This window comes from Pelobates fuscus, chromosome 3 (genome assembly GCF_036172605.1).
Source record: "Pelobates fuscus isolate aPelFus1 chromosome 3, aPelFus1.pri, whole genome shotgun sequence".
Lineage (NCBI taxonomy): Eukaryota > Metazoa > Chordata > Amphibia > Anura > Pelobatidae > Pelobates > Pelobates fuscus.
This window is the reverse complement of record NC_086319.1, coordinates 249271608-249281082: the sequence shown is the minus strand read 5'-3', so window position 1 is coordinate 249281082 and position 9475 is coordinate 249271608. Positions and strand designations below refer to the sequence as shown.

The 9475-nt window shown below is 43.1% G+C and overlaps 1 protein-coding gene across 1 annotated transcript in view; it reads left to right on the top strand.

The window, feature by feature from the left end:
• The first annotated feature begins 367 nt into the window (after positions 1-367).
• Positions 368-9475, top strand: part of MEST (mesoderm specific transcript) — a 35929-nt gene continuing 26821 nt past the window's right edge. The window contains exon 1 of the mRNA XM_063448305.1: positions 368-475. The gene's annotated coding sequence lies outside the window, so the exon portion shown is untranslated. The remainder of the gene's footprint in view (positions 476-9475) is intronic.

Here is a 9475-nt window from a genome sequence, read left to right as displayed (position 1 = left end):
ATTACTGACATACGAATGTTACTTCAAGCACAACAAAAATAAAGAATTAAAAAAAAAAAAACCATTAATGGTAAAAAATATTTTGAACCATATAACATATGTAAATTGGTGAAAAAAAAAAAAAAAAAAAATCACATTTGGTAAATGTAAATTAGCATGTAATGATTGCATTAAAACAACCACAAATAACTATGCTACATAACAAAAAAATTGGCCACCATTGGTTTCTGCACTAAAAGGATACCTGGGTCTCACACTCCAAGCGGGGAGTTAGCACTTCCTCTTCCCTTAATTTTTAACCAAAGATTGTAGAGGTTTATGTGATAGTTTCCTGTCTGAGAAAGGAGACATGCCAACAACAAACATGTCTACCGGTGGGATTGTGCACAGTGAGAGCTAGGCTCGTGCACGTGCGTGAGGACCGCTGGCAATGCGTGCACGGCTTTGAATTTGCAGTATGGGTACTTGAGAGCAGGTAAGGGAGAGCGGCGGGTTACAATGTAACGAGCGGGGCAGGATTCCAAGCTTGGAACGAGCGGGATACTTCATTAGAATAGATGGCAATAATAGGCTTGGGGCACGGCAGCTGCCTTTATTCCTGAGCTTGAAGGGTATGGGACAAGGTTATAGTGCGGAGGGCGAGGGGAAATATGTGGGTGTCATTCTGCTGGGTGAACGTGCGGCACTGACTGGAATGACAGATGGCATGACTATAAAATGACAATGCTGGATCCCTATCACTGCTTTAGGTCAGGGCGAGTACAAGGTGCTGAATGAGGGCACAGTTTGTAGAATTAAAACGGGGGAACTGCGTTAGACATGTGTAGGTGCTAGTTTTTAGTAGGGAATTCAGTTTCAGAAACAATTTGCAGGAAGATCCAGTGTAGCTTTAGGGGCTGAGAGCTTTTTATTCTTGGATAAAGTGCTAAATACGTTTAAAACAAAAATAAAATAAAATGCCCATGGGTTTTCATAGTTACTGCCCCAAACTACTGTCTTACAGTCACTTTATATCTGGTGATTCAAGTGATGTATTTTATTAGAGTTTTTTCCTATTTGTTGCCTCTTTTTTTTTTTTTGTGTTCACCATTTTCTTTCTGTGTTAAGATTGATAATGTTTGGATAGTGAATGTTGGGCAGTGTTCTGGTCCAGTCATTTAAATGTAACCGTTCATAATGTTTTAGAATGCATTTCTTACGGTGGACATGAACAATACAGTAATTCTATATTCTGCAGAAACCTATATACGGCACTAGTTCTAAATCCGACCTTTGAACTACCTTTTGTTTGAATAAGCATCCAGATTAGATACATTGAATGCGATTAGCTATATAGTTTTTCTTGTAAAAAGATTATTCACCATAGCGCCACTCCTTGTTTCATACTTAAAGGAACACTATAGTCACCTAAATTACTTTAGCTAAATAAATTTAGTGTATAGATCATTCCCCTGCAATCTCACTGCCATTTAGGAGTTAAATCACTTTGTTTCTGTTTATACAGCCATAGCCACACCTCCCCTGGCTATGATTGACAGAGCCTGCATGAAAAAAAAAACTGGTTTCACTTTCAAACAGATGTAATTTACCTTAAATAATTGTATCTCAATCTCTAAATTGAGCTTTAATCTCATACAGGAGGCTCTTGCAAGGTCTAGCAAGCTATTAACGTAGCAGGGGATAAGAAAATCTCAATTAAACAGAACTTGCAATAAAGAAAGCCTAAATAGGGCTCTCTTTACAGGAAGTGTTTATGGAAGGCTGTGCAAGTCACATGCAGGGAGGTGTGACTAGGATTCATAAACAAAGGGATTTAACTCCTAAATGGCAGAGGATTGAGCAGTGAGGCTGCAGGGGCATGTTCTATACACCAAAACTGCTTCATTAAGCTAAAGTTGTTCAGGTGACTATAGTGTCCCTTTAATAAAAAGAATGGTTAAAACTTCATAGACCATTATATACTGTGCCTAAATTCTTACACAGCGTTTTCCCATTTAGGTGTATAGGGTTGGTCGTACATAGTATACCATACTATTCCCTTGAAAAATCATTTGAGAAATTCAACTGCCACTTGATGATTTTTTTTTTATTTGTGCTCCATACATTTTTTTTTTCTTCCACATGAATCACATGAGTGGCTGCTTGCACCAACAGATTCCCTTGACTTGATTTGTGACTTATTAAAGGCACACTCCGGGCACCAATAAATGTTTTGCAGAATGCTGCACTATAAGCCAGACTCTTTAACCATGCCCTGTCATTCTAGAAAAATACTTCCTAATCATGTACACAGATCAATCACTGACAGTACTAAGTGACCTAAACAACAAGGAACCTACATTAGAAGGAGAGGACACCCAGTGAGACAAATAATAATATTGGCACTATCTGTTTTTTAGTTTCTCGGACTGTCTGTAGCCAAGTTGTGAATTACAAGCAGCTCACTCAGTGCTGTTGGGGCTGGGCTGTGTGCATACATTTGATAAGGAAGTTGTTCTGGCATGAGGGGGCGTGACTAAGGAGACAGGCTTGTGGTGCAGCATTCTACAAAACATTTATTGGTGCCCGGATTGTCCCTTTAAGCATGTGGATAAATTGGGTTGTATGCAGTGGAATTCTCAGTAATGTTCTCATCGATTTTATTTTGCTGCCAGGTGATTGCTGTAAGATCTGAAAAATTAAAAAGTTATTGTTTTAACATATTTGTGAGGTTTTTATATATACAGACAGACAAATAGCAAAGGCTTGCACTCCTGGTCACATATGGTAATGCCTGGTGCTGGTCTTGGAAGTCATTTAGACACAGCAAAAAGAACCGTACTCCAGGGACTTGTATTCGATGAATAAAACTTAGCTTTACATAATTTCAAAAGGTGAGAGACCCATCCTTCTGGTAGGTGTACTATGAATGCGCAACAGAGCTATTGGCAAAAGAACATTCCACTTAAATCGAGTTTCTTGACACATCTTTGCCAATTGGTTCTTAATAGTTCTGTTCATCCTTTCCACTTTCCCAGAACGCTGAGGCCTATATGCCGTATGAAGTTTCCACTTAATACCGAGCATATGAGTCAGTTGTTGTAGGCACTGGTGAACAAAGGCTGGACCGTTATCCGATCCTATAGAACATAGTAGTCCATATCGGGGTATTATTTCCCGTAACAGAAATCGCACAACTTCTCCTGCTTTCTCTGTACGAGTGGGACATGCTTCTTCTACCCAACCTGAGTAGGTACACACAGCTACTAGTAGGTAACGATGTCCTCCGGATTTAGGCATTACCGTATAGTCTATTTGGAGATCGGACATAGGGAGTCCCCCCATATACTGGACTCCCGGTGGTTTCACTGGACCTTGCCTTGCGTTGTTCTTGGCACATAACACACATCTTCGTACAATGGCTTGAGTCAAGTTGGACAATCTTGGTATGTAGAAATGCTTCCTAAGAGATTCTTCCATACTATCTCTCCCGAAATGTGTCCCATTGTGATAATTCTGGACAATTTCTACAGCTAGCGATGCTGGAATGACTATCCTTCCATCTTCTAACTGATACCAATTATTCTCCAAATATTTCCCAGCTTCAGTCTTTAACCACTCTTCTTCTTGAGCTGTATAAACTGGAATTCATTGATACAGAGGGGTCGGTATGAGAGCAGCTATACGCTCCCCATATTCCTGTTGTCCCGATTCAGCGGCACGCTTGGCTGCATTATCTGCCATCCGATTTCCTTTCACTACATCACCATCACCTTTCAGATGCGCTCGACAATGTATAATACCAACTTCTTTCGGTTCCCGTACGGCTTCCAATAGTTGTAATATTTCAGCTGCGTACTTAATTTCTTTACCCTCTGAGTTCAGTAGTCCTCTTTCTTTATACAAGGCTCCATGGGCATGAGTGGTTAAAAACGCATACTTTGAGTCCGTATAGATGTTCACCCTCAATCCTTCAGCCAATTGTAACGCTCGTGTAAGTGCAATTAGTTCTGCCTTCTGTGCCGAGGTTCCTTTTGACAATGGCCGAGCTTCTATCACCTTGTCTATGGTTGTCACTGCATATCCTGCATAGCGAATCCCTTATTTCACATAACTACTGCCGTCCGTGTAGTACTGGACATCAGGGTTCTGGATGGGAAAATCACAAAGGTCCGGTCTACTTGAGAACACTTCATCCATTACCTCCAGGCAATCATGTTGAGTTTCAGTAGGTTGTGGCAAAAGGGTAGCTGGATTCAAGGTATTGACAGTCTCAAGATGCACTCTCGGGTTCTCACATAACATAGCTTGATACTTAGTCATGCTGCTATTGCTAAACCAATGATTGCCTTTATAGTCTAGCAACGTCTGTACTGCGTGCGGGACTCGCACGTAGAGTTCCTGACCCAGAGTGAGCTTATCAGCTTCGGCTACCAGCAGGGCGGCGGCAGCTACGGCTCTTCGACAAGGTGGAAGACCACTGGCCACTGCATCCAGTTGCTGGACATATACGCAACAGGTCGTTGCCATGATCCCAAGTACTGTGTCAGTACTCCCACAGCCATCCTTCTTTGCTCGTGTACATATAAGTAGAATGGACGTGTATGATCAGGTAGACCTAATGCTGGGGCGCTCATCAATGCCTTCTTAACATCCTCAAATGCCTTCTGCTGTTCGATGGTCCATAGAAAGGGATCGTGTTCTGTACCTTTTATGGCTGCATAAAGAGGTTTCGCCAATATCGCATAACTGGGAATCCATATCCTACAGAAGTCTGCTGGCCCCAAGAACTCTCGCACTTGTCTTCTATTCTTGGGTGTTGGTATTTGGCATACAGCTTCTTTTCTCTCTGGCCCCATTATCCTTTGACCTTCAGAGATATGGAATCCCAGATACTTGACAGTTGGCTGACACAACTAGGCTTTCTTCCTGGACACCTTGTATCCTGCCTTCCAAAGAATGTGCAGTAAATCATGTGTTGCTTGCTGACATATTTCTCTTGTAACTGTCGCTATCGACAAATCATCTACGTATTGTAGTAGTACACATTCTCCTGGGATGGACTTGAAATCTAGTAAGTCTTGACTTAAAGCTGATCCAAATAGGGTAGGTGAATTTTTAAACCCTTGGGGCAACCTTGTCCAAGTCATCTGACGTTTCGAGCCCGTTACAGCATTTTCCCATTGGAATGCAAAGTTACACTGGCTTTCCGCAGCAATTCATAGAGGCAAAAGAAGGCATCTTTGAGATCCAAAACTGTGAAGTAAGTAGCCCCGCCCGGAATTAAAGCAAGCAGGTTATATGGATTAGGCACAACTGGATGTATACTTACTACCGCATCATTGACTGCTCTCAAGTCCTGCACAGGGCAATACTCATCTCTACCGGGCTTTTGAATCGGCAACAATGGGGTGTTCCAGGGGGAAGTACAGAATTTTAGGATACCATACCTTATGAACTTATCCAAATAAGATTGTATGTTCTTCTTAGCCTTTTGTGGAATATGATATTGTCTCAGGCTCACTGGATAAACCCCAAGCTTTAGTTCAATACGAATAGGTGGGATATTGCGAGCAAGTCCTGGTGGGTTACTCTCTGCCCATACTCCTGGTACATTAAACAAGGATTCATAACTCTTAGGGTTTTGGCTAGTCAACACTGTATAAAGTTGCCACTCTTCTTCCTTTGGTACTGATATTGTCATTATACCTGAGGGTCCATTGAACTTCAAAGATGTTGTTCCGTTAGGCAGAAATGTTATCTGTGCTTGTAATTTCTATAACAAATCACGTCCTAGCAGTTGGACTGGACATTTAGGCATGTAAAGGAACTGGTGTTTTACTACATGGCCTCCCAATGTACAGAGTCGACTTTTAAGAACCGGTTTAGCGGCACTCCTTCCAGTTGCTCCTATTACAGTGATAGTTCTTCCTGAAGGAGGAGCGACTAGGTCAGTCACCACAGAATGTTCGGCACCAGTGTCGATGAAAGAACTCCTTTTCCCCCCTATTGCTACATCGACCATAGGCTCCGCTCGGCCAAGGGGGATGGAGCCCGGTCGGTATCAATAGTCTTCCATGACAGTGTCAGCCAAACCCACAAAGTCCCTATCCTCTCTTTCTCGGGGCCTCTGCGCTGCTGGGTAATACCTATCCCCACTAACGCTTCCTCTATTATTCCCACTATTTCCTCCAGGGCCTCCTCTTCCTCTCACTCTGCCTCTATAATTATTGCTATATCCTGCCCTTGGTCTGTCTCTCTCATGTTGTTCCCTCTGTGGACACTCACTTCTCCAATGCTCTTCTTCCCTACAATACGCGCATTGGTTCCTACTTAAAGGCTCCCTATTCCACTTATTCTCGCCTTTCTCCGTTCCCCAATACACTTCCCTTTCCCTTCTATCTACGCCTGCGATAGCTACTGCTAGCATGTCCGCTTTCCTTCTCATCTTTCGCTCTTCTTCCTTTTTCGTCTCCCTATTCATATAAACCTTATTCGCTATCTCAATTAGTTGAGTTATAGACATCCCTACAAACACTTCTAACTTCTGTAACTTTCGCTTTATATCTCCGTAGGCCTGGCTGACAAAGGCAGAGTTAACCATCCGGGAATTCTCAGGAGCCTCTGGATTAAAGGGGGTATACAACTGGTATGCCTCCAATAATCGATCATAAAAGGCACTGGGCGACTCATCACATTTCTGCAATACCTCAGCCGTCTTAGACATATTGATCGCCTTTTTCCCTCCGGCTTTCATGCCAGCAATAATAGCGTCCCTGTAAGCTTTTAAATGGGCCATGTCTGCGCCATTGACATTCCAGTTGGGTCTGCATTTGGATAATGGGCTGCGGCCCATGCTGCCGGGTTGGCCTGATTCTGAGTACGGGCCACTTCTTCCAGCGCTTTAATTGCCGCTTGATTTATCAGTGTTCTTTCCTCGTTATTAAACAATGTCATAAGCAATTGCTGGCAATCAGCCCAAGTGGGATTATGTGTCTGGATTATGGAGGTAATCAAATCTGTCATGGCTTGAGGTTTATCGGTGTAGGAGGAGTTATGGGTCTTCCAGTTAAATACAGGGAGTGCAGAATTATTAGGCAAATTAGTATTTTGACCACATCATCCTCTTTATGCATGTTGTCTTACTCCAAGCTGTATAGGCTCGAAAGCCTACTACCAATTAAGCATATTAGGTGATGTGCATCTCTGTAATGAGAAGGGGTGTGGTCTAATGACATCAACACCCTATATCAGGTGTGCATAATTATTAGGCAACTTCCTTTCCTTTGGCAAAATGGGTCAAAAGAAGGACTTGACAGGCTCAGAAAAGTCAAATATAGTGAGATATCTTGCAGAGGGATGCAGCACTCTTAAAATTGCAAAGCTTCTGAAGCGTGATCATCGAACAATCAAGCGTTTCATTCAAAATAGTCAACAGGGTCGCAAGAAGCGTGTGGAAAAACCAAGGCGCAAAATAACTGCCCATGAACTGAGAAAAGTCAAGCGTGCAGCTGCCAAGATGCCACTTGCCACCAGTTTGGCCATATTTCAGAGCTGCAACATCACTGGAGTGCCCAAAAGCACAAGGTGTGCAATACTCAGAGACATGGCCAAGGTAAGAAAGGCTGAAAGACGACCACCACTGAACAAGACACACAAGCTGAAACGTCAAGACTGGGCCAAGAAATATCTCAAGACTGATTTTTCTAAGGTTTTATGGACTGATGAAATGACAGTGAGTCTTGATGGGCCAGATGGATGGGCCCGTGGCTGGATTGGTAAAGGGCAGAGAGCTCCAGTCCGACTCAGACGCCAGCAAGGTGGAGGTGGAGTACTGGTTTGGGCTGGTATCATCAAAGATGAGCTTGTGGGGCCTTTTCGGGTTGAGGATGGAGTCAAGCTCAACTCCCAGTCCTACTGCCAGTTTCTGGAAGACACCTTCTTCAAGCAGTGGTACAGGAAGAAGTCTGCATCCTTCAAGAAAAACATGATTTTCATGCAGAACAATGCTCCATCACACGCGTCCAAGTACTCCACAGCGTGGCTGGCAAGAAAGGGTATAAAAGAAGAAAATCTAATGACATGGCCTCCTTGTTCACCTGATCTGAACCCCATTGAGAACCTGTGGTCCATCATCAAATGTGAGATTTACAAGGAGGGAAAACAGTACACCTCTCTGAACAGTGTCTGGGAGGCTGTGGTTGCTTCTGCACGCAATGTTGATGGTGAACAGATCAAAACACTGACAGAATCCATGGATGGCAGGCTTTTGAGTGTCCTTGCAAAGAAAGGTGGCTATATTGGTCACTGATTTGTTTTTGTTTTGTTTTTGAATGTCAGAAATGTATATTTGTGAATGTTGAGATGTTATATTGGTTTCACTGGTAAAAATAAATAATTGAAATGGGTATATATTTGTTTTTTGTTAAGTTGCCTAATAATTATGCACAGTAATAGTCACCTGCACACACAGATATCCCCCTAAAATAGCTATAACTAAAAACAAACTAAAAACTACTTCCAAAAATATTCAGCTTTGATATTAATGAGTTTTTGGGGTTCATTGAGAACATGGTTTTTGTTCAATAATAAAATTAATCCTCAAAAATACAACTTGCCTAATAATTCTGCACTCCCTGTAGATCAGTTGTAGTGAAGGGAACATAAACGAATACGGGATCAGCGTGTTGTAACTGGCCCTCACCGTTAATATGTGTCGGGCCCGGTGTCAGTCGGAGAGGCATTTGATAATGTCGGGGTTGGAGGGTACCGGTCAATTGTCGGGTTAGTATGGGGCTTCGTTGAGGGATGTCAGTTATGGGTTCCGGTTGAGGGGTAGTAAGACGAGGGGAAGGGGACGCTTTATCTTTACTGAAGGGAAGGTCAGTAAGTAAAATATTCCGGGCCGGGCTGGGAGGAGCCTGACCAGGAACTAGAAATAACGTCAAATCTGGGTAGGTGGAGTTAATAGGGGTAGGTACCGGAAGGGGAGGGTTTAAAACAAGAGGGCTAGGCTCTGAGCTAGAGGAGGGGGTAGGTGGGGACAAAGGGGCAAGGGTAGTAGTGTTTCCAACAGCACCTCCTCTTCCTGTAGAGGAGGAGTAAGGGGGCGGCATGGGGATTTCTGACTCAGGAGGTGTGTCCAAAATGGGCGTAATCACGGCCTTAGTGGACAACCAAGTTCTAGCCACCATGAGACGACATTGCTCCTCGTGGCATACCCGGATCCATTTTGGCAAGTCATTTACGGCCTGCTTCCAACAATCAATATACGGAAACTGGCTGTAAAATTCAGGCCTACCTGATACAGCCACGTGTACGCGCTGCACCAGATTAGGATCCAAACTGCCACGTAAAGTAGGCCATTCCCTACTACATAAAGTAGTCAGGCGTGTTGGAGACATCTTTACCCCAAAATCATACACATTATATCCCTTTTTAAAGTTTTTTACCATGCATTCTAAGGGATCCATAACCATTGAATCTGACGCACCCA